We start from the raw sequence: 6,900 nt of genomic DNA on the forward strand, positions 1-6,900 counted from the left end.
TGAATTCATAAGTGACCCCTTTGAGTTGTGTTTAGCTATTCTGTATTATCTATAACCTGAGGCATTCCACACTTTAGGGACATGTGCAGTGATGAATGTGGAAAACCTGCTTCAAAGAAATAGGCTGAAACTGGAAAAATACATTTCATGTCTGTGCAACATTTGTGCTGCTCCCCTGAGTGGCATGTTACAGTTAAGCCCCAATATGCCTGCCTGACTTGTAAGCTGATGCAGGGAATGGAAAGAAAGGGCACAGGGGTCTCTCACAGTATTTGAATGGATGGAGTGATGTGCTTTTCGACACAAAAAGCTGGCCTAAACAGAAAACATGTCCGTTTTCAGCCCGCAGTAGCCCGCTGTAGCTGGCATCTAACACAACCTTGTCTCGATGAACTGGCAGCAGCATCGGCGTCAGGTGACAGCTGTCATGATGTCATCTGCTCTTGCACTCAACCTCAACGAACGGTTTTACTCATGGTATAGCCTACATAGGACGAGGAAAGAGTGCCGGTCACAGTTTTATAAGAGGATAAATATTGCACATCTGAAAAAAACATGGATAAAAACTACTCTAACATGAGCTGATATTGTACATTCCATACTGTTAATCTCTAGCTGTAACTCATATTCTATTAAAAATCTTGAAACATAATGATGAGGCAACTTAAATAGTGAAGAGTAGATGTTGGCATGAAATCCTATAATAGACTGGTCCTCATTGTGCATTCCTGATTTAGATCAGTAGAATTTCTTCGGAGAATAGCATTTTATCCATTTTATGATGTGTTTTTAATGAGTATGCCAAGTCAAGGGATCCCAGGTGGAGGCAAGTGTCTCAGTTAGCCAGTGTCATTCCTACAAGGGCTTTTTATATCACGGCCAGAAATCTTAGCCACTCTCTCTTTACTCGAGGCATGTTTATACTAAAAGCCTCCAACCAGAAAGTTGAATATGCAGCTATATGGTATATATTGTACCATTCAAGGGACAGCACTTCTTTGATGACCTACTGCGTCTACAGGGCTTTTATGATGAAATTATGAAAAATGACCCTGAACTGACAAGTACAGGAGATTATTTCACTTTTCCATGAATAATTGAATGAAATTCATAATAGGAAGACGGCTGCTTGCGTTGTGAAGGTTATAGGAAGGATTCAAGCTGTAAGACCTTTTCATGAAGAGTGATAATAACATTTAATGCCCAGTTAATTTCTAAGGCCATTTTCCATTTTCCATTGTTACATAAAACCATTACAACAGCATTCACCTGGAAGTCTCCTTATAGCTAATCTGTACATTATAATACGGCGGCCTGTAGCGTAGTGGCTAAGGTAAATGACTGGGACACACAAGGTCAGTGGTTCTAATCCGAAACATATGTGTAGCCACAATCCACACAGCCGTTTGGCCCTTGAGCAAGGCCCTTAACCCTGCATTGCTTCAGGGGAGGATTGTCTCCTGCTTAGTCTAATCAACTGTACATCACTCTGGATAAAAGCGTCTGCCAAATGCCAATAATGTAATGTAATAATACAAACAATAACATTACATCTCAACATCTTTAGTTGGCTTGATGCATGATTAAAATATCAGCTAGTGTTTCATGGAATACAGCAAGCCTGCCCACATACAGACTGACACACAGCTTGCATGAGATGTTATTTGGCTTGCCTAAATGTACAATATACCGTAAAATGAAATGTAAGCAATTAAAGATTTTGGCAAAGCTTCTCTGTTGAAATGGGATTCCACAATTCATTTCAAGTTAAAAATATCTGTTAGCCATGAGTAATGCTTCTGTTTCCTGTGATCCCTTAGTATTAGTGGCACAGATGGGTGTTGTGTTTGTATGCCAGAAGGATGCTTGAGCCTTTATCTCATTCTAATAGAAAAATAGCCTTTTCCACAGCTTCTTATCGGCGGGATATAATATATGCCTTCAAGGAGTTCGTTAACATTAGAAAGAAGAACTCAATCTCTGAAGCAATAAGGGAAGATGTATTAGCAAAAGTGCCTTGCTTAGTTTTTGATTTAATTAATTGCTTGTAATAAGTAATTTCACACATCAGCCATATTGAATAAAATTCATCCTAATAATAGCAAAAGCACATTTTATTATAGAAATGGGATCCATTTCTGTAGTAGCAGTGCAGGTGCACTCAGTGAGCACTTTATTAGCTAGACCTGTACACCGGCTTTTTAATGCAATTATTTAATTAGCCAATCAAGTGGCAGCATAAAAGCATGCAGACATGGTCAAGAAGTTCAGCTGTTTTTCAGACCAAATGTCAGATTGGGGAAGAAGTGTGATCTAAGTGACTTTGACCGTGGAATAATTGTTGATGTCAGACTGGGTGGTTTGCTGATCTCCTGGGATTTTCACGCACAACAGTCTCTAGAGTTTGCAGAGAATGATGCAAAAAACTAAATCCAGTGGGCAGCAGTTCTGCAGGCAATGTGTTGTTAATGAGAGAGGTCAGAGGAAAAGGGACAGGAAGGTGACAGTAACGCAAATGAGCATCTCTGAACACCCAATGTGTCACCCAAAGTGGATAGGCTAAAGCAGCAGAAGACTTAATAAGTTTAAAAAATAAGTCTGATAAATACCTAATAAAGCGCTCACTGAGTGTATATAAACACAGTGTAGCACAGCTTGAGTTCACAGATATGAATTTGATGGAACTTGAAGTCACATTTTTCAGTTAACCATTAAAACCAGAATGTCATAATGTAAAGAAGAAAATGTGAAGTATGGCACTGAGCCGTCGACTCATGTAAATACGGTTTGCAGGAGAGGATATGCAGCGAGTGACAGGTGAGCTATTCAGGCAAAAATATCCCTGCGATGAGATGCCACATTCGTTGCTTAATGACAGCTGGGTATTTCATGGCATGGGTTGGATGAATGTAATTTCTTCTCATCATTTTATTTCTAAATGTATGTCAAATATAAAGTAGCATGTCTATATGCTCTGTGTACAATTCATCTCAGAGACTAGGAATACTAGGACGTTTCTGAGCCTGAATTGAAGCCATTTTCTTTAGTGCTGTTTTGAGTGTTACGTTTGGACATTCTGCCCCTCCTGAGGGGTAAGGTTGGTAAGCTGCAGTATGTGAAGCCGAATCTGCATGACTTCTTCCGGTAAAATGAACCAACCTGAAATAGGCTTCATCTACAATAAACCTGCTCCCCTTCTAGGCCTAGCAGGCTGTGGGAACTGCTATATCAGACTTGAGTGGAAATGCCTCTATCCATTTACTGAAAGTGTCCACTGTAATCAGAAGGCATCTGTACCCCTTTAGCTGCTGGAAGTGGGCCAACATAAATAATGAGCAAATTTATCCATGGGCCTTCAGTTAAACATGCAAGACTGAAGCTCCTTTTTATTCATAGACAATTGTCCCTTTGTATTTTTTACATTTTATTTACATATTACTTATTTATCCATTATTTATTTATCTATTGCGGTATCCACATTGTTGTACAAGTGTACTCCAGTGTTGCAGTATTGCCATTATCACACTTAAAATATATGTTTGTTAAATTATCTAAAAAATAATATGATTTATTATATTATATAAAAGTTTAATTACATATAGTGCACTGCAATGACAGTGTGGGTACTCGACAGAACTCTTGGCAACACTTGCTGTAGGTTTTGCTAATGGAATATCAGGCTGTCATAGCAAAATGGAAAGAATGACAGCACATGCCCTGTTCTGGTTTGCCTAATCTAATAAGTGTGCTGTCCAGTCCAATTTCCCAATACTGGGCTTATTTTCAACGTGTCCAGTTCCAAAATAATCAGTATCCATCTGTCAGGTCATTTCAGTGTATTATGTACCTATGGTAGAATACTACAGTAACAATTGGAATTGATTATATATGCTGACCTGGCACAGTATGGCAGTATAATGTGCATTCAGTCAGCTCTTTATTAGGTAGACCTGTACACCAGCTTGTTAATGCTAATATTTAATCGCCCATTCATGTGGCAGCAACTAAATGCATAAAAGCATGCAGACGTGGTCAAGAGGTTCGGCTGTTTTTCATACCAAATGTCAGAATGGGGAAGAAATGTGATCTAAGTGACTTTGATTGTGGAATGATTGTTGGTGCCAGACAGGGTGGTTTGAGTATCTCAGGAACTGCTGATGTCCTGGGATTTTGACGCACAACAGTCTCTAGTGTTTTTGCACAGAATAGTGAGCACCAGTTATGTGGGCAAAAACACATTCTTAATGAGAGATGTCAGAGGAGAAGGGCCAGACTGCTAACAGGAAGGTGACAGTAATGCAACCACGCATTACAACAGTTGTATGCAGAAGAGCATCTCTGAACACACAACTCGTCAAACCTCTTAAGTGGATAGGCTACAGCAGCAGAAGTCAAAAAAATAAATACCTAATAAAGTGCTCACTGAGTGATGTGGTTATTTCCTCCGTCACTTTGATGCATCTTATATTAGTATCGGTTTATATTTGTATCACAGCAAAAAGGTCCTGGAAGAAGGTTCAGGGTTCGAGCCCCACCCGGGCCTTCTTGTGTAGAGTTTGCATGTTCTCCCAGTGTCTGTGTGAGTTTCCTCCCGCAGTCCCAAGACATGCAGGTTAGGTTCATTGAAGAGTTTAAATTGCCCCTTGTTGTACTCCTGCCATTGCCCTTGACCAAGGCACTGCCATCAGATCTGGAGTTAGCTGCCCACTGCTCCTAAGTATCAAGGATGGGTCAAATGTAGAGGATGATTTTCATTGCCTTAGAAGGCAATGACAATAAAGTTGAATCTAATCGAATCTAATCCTAAACTCAGTTAACCTTGATATCTGTGCAGACAGTGCCATCTGATCATTTACATAAAGCAGCAGTTTATTAGGTTGCAAGTACTTTACACAACAGAAATATAAATTATGAAAGGAGCAGTGTAAAAGGAAACTTTTGTCAGCTGTAAGGTTGAGGGGCGACATGGCTCAGGCAGAAAGAGCAGTCGTCTGCAAGTCAGAGGGTTGCCGGTTCGATCCCCCTGTCCCTGAGCAAGACACCTAACCCCCAAATGCTCCTGACGAGCTGGCCGGGGCCTTGCATGGCAGCCAATCGCCGTCAGTGTGTGAGTGTGTGTTTGAATGGGTGAATGGAGAAGCATCAATTGTACAGCGCTTTGGATAAAGGCGCTATATAAATGCCTGCCATTTACCATTTACCATTACAAAAATAACATTAGGATTTTGATAAAGATATGTCAGTACATTCATTCTCAGCTGTTAAATTCAATTAGTGCATAATGTTTTAGATTTCACAATTGCACAAACCGAAGATAAGAGTTTCTGGAGCAATTTGACCTCTGAGTATCACTACTGTGGAAATGCATTATGCTGAGGAAATACTTCAATTTGACAAATAGATATTTTCTGTTTTAAAAGGGATAGGGTGAGAAATAGAGATTAACAATGACAGACAAAGTGGTGGCCAGGCAGATATCATTCAGATAAGTGAGTACAGATTGCGATTGCACCCAATTTATCAAAAACAGGGAGGTAGGATGGAATATACAAGTGAAACTAGGAGGACTGGAAGAAATACAATGCTTCTTGTATTTTGGTTATGTGGGCCTGGATATTAAGATAAAAATGTCTCCCTAATGTAATGAAAAAATGCCTATTTATTCTCTCACTGGGAGTACTTGTAGGTGGCTACATGAAAATGCCCAAATTGGTTATGTTGTATGTATGGTATTATAACAGAAGTTAATGAAATGTATGTACTGTATACGTGCCTTATGTAATCTATATTCATACTGGATATTCATACACTTATTATTTTGTTACTCTTTCTACTTTTCTTCTACTTCTGCTGCTATAGCCCATCCACTTCAAGGTTTGATGTGTCATTTGTTCAGAGATGCTCTTCTGCATACCACTGTTGTAGCACATGGATATTTCAGTTATTGTCACCTTCCTGTCAGCTTCCATTCTCCTCTGATGTTTCCCATTAACAAGGCATTGCATTCAGAGTATTGCTGCTCACTGCATTGCTTTTCACAATTCTGATGATTGGTCGAAACAACAACTGAACCTCTTGACCATATCTATGTGCTTTTATACATTGAGTTGCTGCCACATGACTGGCTGATTAACTATTTGCTTTAATAAGCTGGTGTACAGTTCTACCCAATAGTGCTCACTGGGTGTATGTATATTTATTGGTATGAATGTTAATTGAAAGTAAATATGCATAGAACATTCTATTCAAATTCTGCTCGAAGCTGTAGCAGCTACTGTAATCTGCTTGGCTTGATTCTCACAACATAAACATGCTGATGATTCTGAGAGTCGAATGTCTCCACATCTGGAACAGAAATATATAATATTTATTTACAACTGACAGCTATATGCAATAAAGTAATGCAATTATAAAGCTTACCCAGAATTGGAACAGAAAAAAATAAGAAGATCCAAGAAACGCTCAGACTTGGATTTCAAGCAAACAAAGTATACAAATCACAAATATTGCTCCCACATTGCTGAAAGCTCCAAGAAAATAACAATTATCTTCACGACTGTAGCAAATGTATTTTCTAAATACAGTCATGTCATTTGTGAGCTATGTGCCATTCATGACAGCTTCAGTATGTAGAACTAGAACTGGATAATGATCAGATCTGAGTCAATGAACTTCCAGTTTAGCTCATGAAATAGCTGAAAAGAGACCTGCAATTACTTAACAATTTGCTTACATTCCTTTTTTCTCCATATTCCTGTTATTTTTTATTCTCAATATACAACACATTGAGACTGAATCTCCCCCAACAATTGCCAGAAAGGCACATTTAGCATTACATAATGAGAACACATTAATATTCTGCATCATACTAGTGCCACTACCAGGTTGTTTAGGTGGTTA

This window comes from Conger conger, chromosome 2, assembly GCF_963514075.1.
Source record: "Conger conger chromosome 2, fConCon1.1, whole genome shotgun sequence".
Lineage (NCBI taxonomy): Eukaryota > Metazoa > Chordata > Actinopteri > Anguilliformes > Congridae > Conger > Conger conger.